The 13,545-nt window shown below is 40.6% G+C and overlaps 1 protein-coding gene across 1 annotated transcript in view; it reads left to right on the forward strand.

The window, feature by feature from the left end:
* Window positions 1-13,047: 13,047 nt before the first annotated feature.
* Window positions 13,048-13,545, forward strand: part of Cap2 (cyclase associated actin cytoskeleton regulatory protein 2) — a 124,616-nt gene continuing 124,118 nt past the window's right edge. The window contains exon 1 of the mRNA XM_042678524.1: window positions 13,048-13,116. The gene's annotated coding sequence lies outside the window, so the exon portion shown is untranslated. The remainder of the gene's footprint in view (window positions 13,117-13,545) is intronic.

The raw sequence follows: 13,545 nt of genomic DNA on the forward strand, positions 1-13,545 counted from the left end.
GCACTATTTGGCTAATATAAATTAGTCTACATATTATGGAAACCAGTATGGAGATTCTTCAAAACCCTAAGAATGCTCCATATTATACCTGGATATTTATCCAGAGGAAATGAAGCCAACATACAAAAGGAACATCTACACACCTATACTTATTGAGATACCATTCATCATGCCACGAGATGGAATCAGTCCAAGTGCCAGTCAAAATAAGCAAGATTAAGAAAAAGATGGCATATAAACAGAAGAGAGCATTATTCACTTGTAAAGATGAATGAAAATACACATGTGGTTCGCAGGAAAATGGATGGAACTGGAATACATCAGGTTAAGCGAAATGAGCTAGACAGCAAAAAATAAGTATCACATAATGCTCTCATGTGAAAACTAAGGTGTAGTTATATAAAACTTTCTAAATATTTCATAATCTTCAGTTTACTATTTTATATAGTTACATAATTAATTTTAAAAAATTTAAAAACAGGACCTGAAAGTAAAAGAGAAGCTATTAGGGAGGAAAAGAGGACCACAAAATAAACAAATGAACAAAAAAAAAAAAAAAAAGAAAGAAAATAATAACATTGTCAAAGATTTGGGAATACTGGAATGTGTGGGCACTGCTAGTGGAAATGTAAAATTGTACAGTCTCTGTGGGAAATGGAATGGCAATTCCTATAAAAATACTACATACAGCTGGCACCAGTGGCTCATGCCTATAATTCTAGCTATTTGGAAGGCTGAGATGTGATGATCCTAGTCCAAAGCTAGTCAAGGCAGACAAATCCTAGGAATTTTTATCCAAAATGACCTGAAAAAACAAAGCTTATGGATCAAATGGTAGAGTGCTAGCTGTGAAAGAAAATACTGTGCAACAGCATGCCAAATTCAAGCCCCAGTACCAGCAAAAATAAAAATACTATACATAGAATTATAATACAATCCAGTAATTCAATTCTGTTTCTAGATTATATATATATATATATATATATATATATATATATATATATAATATGATATATATATATATATATATATATATCAGAGGATTAGACAAATACATGCACTGTCAGTGTTTGGAGCAGCTTAATTGACAGCAGCCAAAGGTAGAAGCAACTTAAGTGGTCGTCAATGAAGATATCAATGAGAAAATATGATCTTTGCAATCAGTGGAATATTACTCAGCCTTAAAAGGAAAGAAATTTGGACATAGGCCTCAATGTGGATAAAACTTGGAGAATTTATGCTTAAGTGAAAGAACCCAGGCATAGATGGACAAATACTACATGATTCCACTTCCATTTGATATCTACAGTGGCCAAATTGATAGAAACATCAAATAGAATGACTTTTGTCAGCAGCTGGGGGATGGCAAGGAGGAGGGTTCGGAGTGAAGGGTTGCCAGAGCTTCCAGTGGGAAAGATGAAAACATCCTGGCTGCCTACTGTGGTGGTGTTTGCACAACATAGATGTGTTCACATGTGTGCCTAAAATGATCATCATTACACTGGATGTATTTTATCACTATAAGAACTTCAAATGGAGGAAAATGAAAAGGTTTTAGAAATTCTAGTATTTTTGTTATTAAGGGTTTGGAATCTGTTTGCTTTTAGGTGAAATTAAAAAGCATCAGTTTTGCCAGGCACTAATGGCTCATGCCTGTAATCCTAGCTACTCAGGAGGTTGAGATCTGAGGATAAGGGTTCAATGCCAGCAAGGACAGGAAAGTCTCTGTGAAGGACTGTGAGACTCTTATCTCCGCTTAACCACCAGAAAACCCGAACTGGTGCTGTGGCCCAAAGTGATAGAGGGCTAGCCTCGAGTAAAAAAGCTTAAGGACAGTGCCCAAGCCAAGTTCAAGCCCCACGATCAACAATAACAATAAAGAAGATGGAAATGGAGGAGTGCTGGGCTGGAGCAAAAATACTAAGGCCCAGTGCCCAGGCTCTAAGTTCAAGTCCCAGTACCAATACACATTTCACTGGTTTTAAGTTTGAGGGTGTGTGTGTGTGTGTGTGTGTGTGTGTGTGTGTGTGTGTGTGTGTGTGTGTGTGTGTGTGTGTGTGTGTCTGTCTGTGTGTGTGTGTGTGTGTGTGTGTGTGTGTGTGTGTGTGTGTGTGTGTGTGGACTTTCTTGTCTGGGCTGGCTTTAAACTGCAATTCTCAGATCTCAGACTTCCAAGTAGTTAGGATTACAGGCATAAACTGAATTTATTTTAATGCATTCCAGAAGTGCATTGTAGCAACAATTCCTCCATTCCTGGGGCTAACCAACCTAGATCCTCTCAGTTATCCATGTGAAGTTTTGAGGAAGAGCACAGAGACGTCTGGAGGCGATCAAACAGCCTCTCAAACTTCCTTTCTCTGTGTAACAGGGCAGGACTTGTATAACTGTGGTGGAGGTGCAGGGGCTAGCCACAGTTGTCTGGAAACCATGTAAATCTCTCTGTGGGATCAGAATTATTGATTTAGGCTTAGTGCTGTATTTTCATCATATAGCTTCATTTAGATGTATTTATAGAAACTAGAAAACTTTTTTAATCACTAAATTGTTTGTGATTCCAAAAATCTTTGATTTTTTCCCATGTCACATCATTTTTCTTCTTCTGATATACAGTACTACAATTCATACATTCAATTCTTATACCTAAAGCACCCTTAGCTCTTAAATTGACAATTCCATTTTCTTTATTATGGTAACAAAATTGTGTGAGAAGCACTAAGTTTCCTAACTCTAAGAACTTTTCATCAACCCACTATAAAACGCCATGCCCATTAACAGTCATTCACCATTTTCTTCTTTTCCCAGATTCTAGAAACCACATTGACTTCCTGCCGGTATAACTTTGCCTACTCTGGACACATAAGTGGGTTGTACAAAGACATGTGTCTAGTGGCTGCCATGTAGGACAAAACAATTCTAGAATACTCTTCTAGAACATTCTAGAATGCTCTAGTACATTCTAGAAATCCGCCTGAACTTTTCCAGTCAACTTGAATACCAGCCCTTCTATCATCCCAAAATCCTTTTGGGCAGCCCTGTTGTCAAGAGAGTGGTTGAAGATGTTTGAGCACAAGAGATCTAAGTGAAAATACCAACGAGAGTTTGACACCTATTTAATTCCAAAGCCAAGAACTCCAAGAGTGATTGAACTGTACTGACTGCCTTTTTAAAAATACATAGAACAAATACTGATCAAGCCACTCCAGCACACAGGCTGATCTTCATTGCTCTGGATACCATAGAAAGATTCTGGATCTTGGCACTTGGTCTGGATTTTATAGAGTTGAAAAACTATCTACTAAATGTACTCTTACATAATGGATAAGCTTCTCCCACTGATAAATGCCAGTTTTCCACTGGACCATGGAAAATGGTCTATTTTTGGCCACTCTGTGGGAGGCCATGGAGTGCTCACTTGTGCTTTGAACAGCCCTGGGAAACACAAATCCATGTTAGCCTTTGCTCTCATTAACAACTAGTACTCTGTGCCTTGTGGGAGGGGTGAGTGGGGACCAAAAATCTCTCAATGGATATTTAGGATCTGATCAAAATAAATGAGAAGTGTATGGTGCTGCTATTCTTAGGAAGTTCTTTCTAGTCACATGCTGGTTAGAAAGGAACCAAGGGAATGATAACAAAATATTTCCTAATTATCCGTTGTTTTTAGATTACAAGAGGCTGATAATTATAATAACTTCTCCTTGTACACTTCATTAGAAATCACATCCAACTTCACACAAATGGACGTTGTCAAAAATCACCTTCTAAATAAACGTGCAAAGATAGAAACCAAAGTTTAGGCGTACACTTAGGATTTTAGAAGCACTGAGCATGTTTGAATGGTAACTGACACGTCTAGAGGCTTTCTTTCCTTTTTGTTGTGTTTATGTTTGTGTGTGTGTTTTAGTTCAGGGCATAGCCTTGGTTTCGTTTTATAGATCTCTCTGCCCATGGTTATGCAGCTGTCGTAACTCAAACAAGACTCTGACTAAAGACTGTGACTAAAGAATAGCTTTTCATTGCTTCATCTGAGAGAAGTAAGAAAATAATTGCTTCCCTTTTTTAGGGTCAACTTAGATTTTTAGCCCTCAGGATTTTTCTTCTCTACTGGGTCAAAAACTAGAAACAAATTTTCTTCCACTTATTGACTTCTATCCTGCTGTGTTTAGCACCTTCTTAGGTAGTTCACCAAGATGCCACTGATTTTGTTTCCATCTGCCTCATACATTATGACCAATCTGAACCATCAAAACCCAAAATGTACAAAAGTCAATGCTGAGAGTGACAAATTCCACATCTGACATTATGCGGAGAGTCACAAAAGCAGGCACACTAAGAATACTGCACAAAATTACCTTCAAATTGTGTACCTATGTTATATATGAAACAAATGAGTTTTGTGTTTAGACTTGGTCTTACCTTCAAGGAAGTGCAGTACGTATGTGCAAATATTCCAAAATCTGAAGGAAAAAAATAACTAACAACTCTGAAACACTTCTAGTCCCAAGTTTGTGTGTGTGTGTGTGTGTGTGTGTGTGTGTGCGCACACACACACGCACACATGTGAGTCTTGGAGCTTGAGCTCTGTCCTGAGTACTTTCCCTGAGCTGCTTTTGCTCAAGGCTAGCATCTACCACTTAAGCCACAACTTCACCTCCAGCCTTTTGGTGGTTAATTGGATTATTAATTGGACTGTTAATTAATTGATAATTGGATTAATAATTAATACTTAATAAGCTTCTCATAGACTTTACTGCTCAGGCTGGCTTTGAACTGCAATCCTCAGATCTCAGCCTCCTGAATAACTAGGATTGCAGTTGGGAGCCACCAGCACCTTACCTCAAATATTTTTGTTTTTGTTTTTGTTTTTTTTGATAAGAGATTCACAACCTATAGTAGGAAAACTCTACAAATTGTATTTTAAGGGCTCATTCAGGTTCCCAAAATGCACAATTACACATGTGTGCCTTTATTATTATTGAAGTTTTTTAAATAGCTCTCTAAGCTCTTTCCATTTAGATTTCAGAATGCATGTAGTGCATGTTGTCCTTTCCATTAATGGGTGGTGGATCTGAAAGTTTTTGTTCTAGCCTGAGCCTGGTCCCATCACTTACTTGGAGACACCTGCAGCCTACATCTTTCTGCTTCTGTCACCATAGGTTGCCATCTTTGGCCTGGACAGCACAACTTCTGTGTTACTAAGCTTTCCAACACTGTAACAAAAACACTGAATAAAAGCAACTTATATGGTCTAGTGCTGGTGGCTCATGCCTATAATCTTAGCCACTCAGAAGGCTGAGATCTGCCAAGCACCAGTGGCTCACGCCTGTAATCCTAGCTACTCAGGAGGCTGAGATCTGAGGATCAGGGTTCAAAGCCAGCCCGAGCAGGAAAGTCCATGAGACTCTTAACTCCAATAAACCACTAGTAAACCAGAAGTGGCGTTGTGGCTCAAGCGGTAGAGAGCTCACCATGAGCTGAAGAGCTCAGGGACAGCGCCCAAGCCCAGAATTCAAGTCCCCTGACGGACAAAAAAATTTTTAAAAAAATAATAAGAAGGCTGAGATCTGAGGATCACAATTCAAAGCTAGCCTGGCAGGAAAGTCTGTGAGATTCTTAATTAACCAGCATAAAACCAGAAGTGGCTCTGTGGCTCAAGTGGTAGAGTTCTAGCCTTGAGCTGAAGAGCTCAGGGACAGCTCCTAGGCCCAGAGTTCAAGACCCATGACTGACAAAAATAAATAAATAAATAACTTATATGGAAGAGAAGTTTATTTTGGCTTCATTATAGAGGCTTCACTACATGGTTATTTGGCCTGTTGCTTTGGGCCTGTGGTAGCCCCAGTACATCATGGAGGAAGTGCATGGCAGAGTAGAAGTCCCAATATCCCCTTGAAGGGCAAACCCTCAAGGATTTAACTTCCTCCCACCAGACTCCACCTCCTATAAGTTCCACCACATCCCAATAGCACCACAATCTGAGAGCCAAACCTACAATACATGAGCCAACGCTATAGTCGTTTCCTTCTCCACCTTCTATGGCCTCCTTACTCACACACAGCCATATGGAACCAAAAGCCCCTCTCCTTTTTTGTCCCAGTCGGCACCCCTAGTGTCTCCAGAAATACTCCCCTCACTGTCCCAACCCTCAGCATGCATGTTGTAGTCAAATGTGTGTGCTGACTCTCCTTAACTCAGGAATTTCCCCCAGTGGGATCAAGTTCTTATGCTGGCAGCTGAGAGAGCTACTGACAGCTGGGAAGTTATTTTCTCCTTTAGTCACAAGATGATGGAGCTAATCTGGATGGGAGGCGTAGAGGAGCAAAGAAGGAACAAATGCTCACTGCTCTGACTAGAACTCAGTAATGGCAGTTGGATCATAGCCAGTCCTAGCCCCAAGATGAAACACCTAAATAGCACAGAATTCTATCCCTTGCAATTGATGAGAAACAACTGTATTCTGTCAACAAAACTCCTAGAATGTCAGGATTTGATTAAATCATCCTTATTTAACTGCCATTACAAAACAATCCAGATTACATCCCAAAACTGAGGAACCCATACAACTCAATGGAGTACTATTTACCAGGTATGAGATCTCGGGACAGGAGAATTACTTAAAGTTAATTCCTCCTGTTTGTTGATGCCTGTTGAACAAAGTCAGACGAAACTTAGATATGCAGAGTAGTTCTTTGTAAAATGTTTCTAAGTGCCCTGACTAGGAATCTACCTGGCTGGAGAGAGAATTATTGTTTGGAAATGTTTCCACTTGCTGCCTTAGAAATTCCATGAAGGTACACATTAGGTTACTCTTTAATCTCTCTCTCTCTCTCTCTTTCTCTCTCCCTCTCTGTCCACACACACACACACACACACACACACACACACACGTGCGCGCACAGAATGTTTACTTTTACAGAGTACCTGTGGCTTACGCCTTCAATCCTAGCTACTCAGAAGACTGAGACCTGAGGATCACAGTTTGAAGCCAGCCTACACAATAAAGTCCATGAGAGTCCTGTCTTCAATTAACCACCAAAAACGTCAGAAATGAAGCTGTGGCTCAAGTAGGAGAGCGCTAGTCTTGAGCACAAAAAGTCAAAGTCAATACACAGGCCTTCAGTTCAAGTCCCCCAAAATATTCTAAAAACCAACCAAAAACCTTAGTGTTACTTGATACATGTTAAGTAACTAGTACAAATACACAATATTTAATTTGTAATAGCACAATGACACAATTACTGCTTGAAATTTAAGGGAAGGTTCTTAAATTTTTCTTCTGCACAATACATATTTTCAGATTGTTCCCTTCCTATTAAATGTGACAATATTTAGTTAACCAGTATCTACTGAGAGCCTTCTGTGTGCCAGATAGGTAGTTATTTCAGCATTTATTTATTTGTTTGTTTGTTTTAAAAAAGTCATCCATTTGGCTAAATTCAAGAATTTAGCTAAATGGCCCTTCACTAGGCTTCCCAGTGTACAACTATATATTGTGCAGACATGTCAAGCTGCCTTGTTTATAACATGAGAAGTTATTTCTACTAAGGTAAAATAAGAACCAGGAAGATTCCGCTTAATAAATGTAATTTTAAAGGCTGGATAATTCCCTGTTTCAACTATACATTATGGCTTCATAGCTATAAAATATATCACAGGGAAGATACATACATATTTGCAATTTGTGTTAGGATGGTACATACAGATATTTTCTATACCGTATTTTCATTACTTTTAAGTTACTTTTAAGATACTATGGCAAATAAATAAGCTTGCCTCTTCCTGACAGACTCTTGTCTACTCATTGTCATCAGGCAATTCCCTCTTCCTAAGCCTCGTTGCAATGAGAGTACAAGGCTTAATTCTCATACTGGTGGCTTCTTGTTTATTCACTCTGAGTTCCAATTGGCCAAAAGGTCTCTTGAACTTTATTGGGTAATATCTTCCATGGACTGCCCCTAAACTTTTACATGTGACTTTCCATTGTTCATTAATTCTCTTTTCAATTCTCTGTTATTTTATTTCTTCCCATTAAGATCAGGGTTTCTAAAAAATTAGGACTTCTAAAAAATACTTTGGGCACTAGATCGTTTCCTGTATGGTCTAAGTCCTGACTTTCTCTAAGTCCTGACTTTAAGTAGGAATTTCTCTTATTACACAAACAAGTGCCCCTGATTAGGGACACTGTGAGTAGCTGGGTGTTCCCAGTACCTAGATATCTTGTCAACAACCCACTAGGAGATGATAATGGATGCCAAAAAGGAAGAAATGTCATGGGAACTAGCATCCAACTGAATGAATCAACTGTAAATTTCAAAGAAGGATGAAATGAGCGCCACTGAGTCAGTGGAATTTTTTAAAGTTTGTAAAAATTGGCTGACTTATCCATGTCTAATTACATGAAATGTTTGTGCAGGGGGAATCTTATCCATAGAGTGGGCTACTGAAGACACACAATGTGGTTTGAGTGGCCAGCAAGCTCCTTCCTCTTTTTGGATGCTTCTAACCCTTCCCCTGTGACCACTGCTGTATCTGGAATTAGCCAGATCTCCCCTGGGGTTAGGCTAAGGCCATCTCAAGGTGCCCCTTATGAAAGGGAGAGAGTCCCCAGGGGTTAAACATGGGAAGCACAATTTGCTTAGGTGAATCTGCTGGTGACTGAAGTAAAAGACCAAGAGACAGTGTTCAGCTGGTTTTGAGCTGCTCATGTGCAGAGACTCACAAAGAAAAGGCAGCAAAGAACCACTTTTCTGTTTTTCACTTTGGGAAATGATAAGACTTTGATTAGCTTTTACTTGTAGATCACTTTTGAAAATAGTTTAAAAACTTCTCAGATTAAGACACAAACTTAAATCACTAATGCAAATGAATGCTAGCGGGTACAGGGAGCAAAGGATAGGAAGAATAGCTTCTAATGTTCTATAGCACCTTAGGAAGACAATGGCTGATGCTTACAAGAATATTTCAAAATAGCCAATAAAGAGGCTTTAGAATGTTCCCACAACAAAGAAATAGTAGATGTCTGAGATGATAGGTATACCAGTTACCCCCCAATCTGCTCATTAATTGCTGTGTATACTTGTATTGAAAAGTCACATTGTATCCCATAAATATATACAATTGGTATAAAAAAACTAAACATCAAAATTATTTTTTGTGCCGGTCCTAGGGCTTGTACTCATGGTCTGAGAGCTATCTTGGAGCTTTCTTTGGTCAAAGCTTGTGCTCTACCATTTGAGTCATAGCCCCATTTCCAGCTCTTCTTTGGGGTAGTTAATTGTAGATAAGAATCTCACAAACTTTCTTGCCCAGGCTGGCTTTGAACCGCGATTCTCAGATCTCAGCCTCCTGAGTACCTAGGATTACCAACTTAAGCCAAGAAAAAAAGTCTATCCAAAGATCTGAGCTTACGAATCTCTTTGCTAGACAAAGGCTAAGTTTCATTTTTAGTGTCTGAAGTGCCTGAGATTAAGTCCTGACAGGAAAACTACCATTGCTCATATTTGATTTCTTCTGTTTATAGTTCATTCCTCCCTCCAGCCCCAGCATTGTGGGTAGCCATCTCAGTGATGACTTAAGAATCTTCATATACACAGAGCAACCAAGGGTAAGCAAATACAGCAGTGGTACTCACTAGACAACTTGTGGGAACAGGAGGGAAAAACTGGGACAAAGCGATAGAAGGGGTGACATTTTCCAAAAAGAAATGTTCTTGTTACCTGACTTATGTAACTATAACCCCTCTGTATATCACCTTTAGAATAATAATAAAAAGACTTTTTAAGTCCTCACATTAGGACAAAAAAAAAAAAAAGAGGCAGTGTGCTGTTGTCATCCATGTACTGTACTAAAAACCAATCTGTAGCCAAAGAAGGCTTGTCCTATCAGCAGTGGTGGAGGGAGGAGGGTAAGGCTGCTCTGAAGGTGGCCATAGCCATCTTTTCTAACTGTTCCATCAAATGAAATCTCAGCACAATTCATAATGCAGAAAAAGGAAAAAAAATCAGGTTGCAAGTTCTCACTACTGTAGAGATTGAGGTGGAAAAATCACAAGAACCTAGAAGTTTGACCTAGCCTAGGCAAAATAGCAAGACCTTGTCTAAAAGAAGGTCTTTACATAGCAATAAGTTTTACTACGTTAAATTTATCTTTAGGATATTTCCCTTCTCTGATATGAACTTGCAGTGCTCTTTTTCCAATGGAACCCAGGAAGGTCAGGATGAAAGACTTGAATTGCCAGGGTTCCCTCTTTGAGAAGACAAGAATGAAAGAATGTGTTCACCTCCCTTACCACTACCACCACCCAATGGCTTGCTATTAACATTTGTCAAATGACTTAGTATTTTGCAGAGATAGGGCAAGACTTACAATATCTCAAATTTATCCATACCTTATGAACTCAAGAGAATATTACCCACCTGCCCTGCCAACGTCTCTCATAGCTGACCCTGACATATAGCATCAGCTTTATAGGTTCTCAGGCTCCTCCACCATGGATTAAACAATTGTGGGTCAAAAATTTGCACTTGTGCAAGGTTCTTCCATCATTATTTCTTCAACCATACAATACAACAATTACTATAGTGTGTGTGTGTGTGTGTGTGTGTTGATCGTGAGGCTTGAACTCTGGGCCTAAGCACTGTCCTTCAGCTCTTCAGCCCAAAGCTAGTGCTCTACCACTTGAGCCACAGCGCCACTTCTGGTTTTCTGGTGGTTTACTGGAGATCAGAGGCTCACGGACTTTCCTGCCCTGCCTGGCTTTGAACCATGATCCTCAGGTCTCAGCTTCCTGAGTAGCTAGGATTAAAGGTGTGAGCCACCAGCGCCCGGCCTATATAGCTTTTTATATCATGTTAGGCATTATAAAGTAATTTAAAGATGGTTTAATATATACAGGAGAATGAAAGTACATCATGTGCAAATATTTTGTTATTTTATATAAGTTCTTGAAAACTTAAGGATTTGGGTATCTGTAAGAGTCCTGGAACCAATCTCAGGTGAATAGGAAGAATGATTGCACAGAGTGCTACCATTTTTTTTTGGTTTATTCATCCCTGATAACATTAGCTCAACAGAAGTGACCTATTTCAGTTTCATTTCTAGGTTAATTCTTGGTGAACAGACACCAAATTCCATCACAATTGTTCAGATATCTAACCTTACATTAACTATTAGGATATTATCCAATAGTATTTCTCCATTCTTGTTTTTCTCTGTAAAACACGCTGATTAGAAGCAAAACATCCAGCCAAAGTGTTCAGTCCAATCAATATTGTTTGTCATTTTGGGGAAACAACTAATCCTCCCTGTTGTGTTTTTTTTTTTATATAGTGCCCATCTCATAACGATAGTGAGTTAATAGATGGAAAATGCTTGGGAGAGAGCCTGGTATGTGATAAAGTGTTTTAGCAATTCCATTCTTCTTTTGATGTTCTTAAGAGACTGGTTAAAGGATCCTCACAAATACCCACAACCTAATGTTCAATTTCTAATATAAAATGGTATAATATATTTGCACATAATCTATATGCATCATATTTACTGTGAATAATCTCTAGTTTACTTACAATTTTCAAACCAATGTAAATATCAAGTCAATAGTTGTTATACTATAGAGTTAAGGACTAGTGGCAAGAATAAATGTGTACATCTTCATTGAAGACACACTCTTTTTTTCAAATATTTTTATCTGTGATTGGTTGAATCTTTGGAGGTGGAGATGGTGGGTATGGAGGGCGGATTATATTTTTATTTTATTCTGTTTATGCTTAAGAGTCTGCACGGCCAATGCCCACAACAGTTCAACATAACAAGTCATCAACTATTTGTAGGAAAATCTTTCTTGAGTCAACAAGTGATTAACATTACCTACTGATAATTTTCTACTGGAGATTTATTAAAAAAATAAAATACCGACTGCTATAGTTCATTGGTAACATATTCCTTGGAACTTTTGACTTCAGAAAGACATGTTTGTAGAAACACCTCATTCCCCCATCTCAGCTCCATCCTCCTTGGGGACCAGGAAAAGCTCTTCAAAAGAAAAAAAAAAGAAAAAGAAAAAAAGAAAAGAGGAGGAGGAGGAGGAGGAAGAAACAGCAACAACAACATTAGGTGTTTTCCATTTCCATTCACCAGTGAGACTGGACCAACAGAACAACTGGGATTATGATAAAGCCACAACAGTCATTACTGGCTTTTCAGAGATTTCTGTAGGTTGTCTGGTGACTTTGCTTTAAGATCTGTACCTCCTTCCCCCTTTCCTCTCTTGTCTGTAATTATTGTCCTGGCATTCGTTCAATGAAAAGCTTTGTATCCAGTTTATCAGGTTGAAATAAACTCCAGGGAAAACTGGGGAAAAATCAATATTCTTCATTTAATAATATTAACAAAAGAGAAAGTCGTCCAATTCTGTACAGATAATCCATACACACATGGGAAAGGGCTACAGAGACACATTTTTTTTATGATGAAGTCGGTTGGATTCGGTCTTATTTATTTCTAAACAATCAGACAACTTTTTTGAAGTTGTTTTATGTAGAATAATTTTTAAAATACTGTCACAAGATGGACGTGCAGGAGGAGACAACTAAAAGATTTAGAAACTCTAACCCCGCCTGCCTGGGCTTCTGTCCTTACACAGGGGCCTGGGAGACAGACCAGCCTGGTTATTCATGTCAGTGGGGACCCAACCTATCCGTGCATCCTTCATCCAGGAGCCTCCAGATTCTTCTAGACTTCTTTGCAGCACTGCCTGAGGAGGTGAACTCATTGCATTCGCGCTTGGCAGGCTGCCCTCTTCCCTTGCCTCTGCCTTTCCCCATCTTCTCTTTGCTCCCACGGCCCATCTGCCCCTCCTTTCCTCCTGCTCCCCTTTATTTCCACTCCCCACCCTCGTGGCTTGGCCCCCTCCCCCCGCCTTGTCTGTATTTGGAGCTCCCGGAAGCCGCCGGCGACTCTCCCCGCGAGCAGCGTGACTGACACGGACTCGCGATCGGGGAGGAGGAGGAGGAGGAGGAAGAGGAGGAGGAGGAGGCGGTCAAGGGGAGGGCGCCAGTGACCCAGCCCGGATTTGCATTGCCGCGGACCGGACCCCCCCCCCCCGGGGCATCGAGGCAGGTATGGGGGGAGGGGATAGGGGGGTGGGCCTGCGTGCTTGGGGAAGACCCCCCGGAAGGAAGCGGGTGAGGGTGTGCGGGTATCGGGGCGCCTGGGGGTCGGCGCTCGCTGTCAAGTTGCGCGCACTGGATGGGGTGGGGACGCGGCCCGGAATAAAGGCAGCCAGCTCGGGCCCGGGGCCGGGCGTGGGACGCGGGGTGCTGGGGGGCGCAGAGAACCTGCAGACATGGGGGTGCAAGCACCTGGGTTTGGGGGCGCAGGTCGCTCCCTGTATCTGGGTTAGCCTATAACCACGCGCCCCAGGCGCACACCAACGGGGGCGCGGGGTGAAGGAAGGGGGGCGCAGAGGTTTCTATGGACTGTCCCCCGCCCCCCGCCCGCTGCGGCCTGTCCTACATGAGATCCGCTGCACCCCAGGCCCGTCTTAAC

This window comes from Dipodomys spectabilis, unplaced genomic scaffold (assembly GCF_019054845.1).
Source record: "Dipodomys spectabilis isolate Male_0828 unplaced genomic scaffold, ASM1905484v1 ptg000045l, whole genome shotgun sequence".
Lineage (NCBI taxonomy): Eukaryota > Metazoa > Chordata > Mammalia > Rodentia > Heteromyidae > Dipodomys > Dipodomys spectabilis.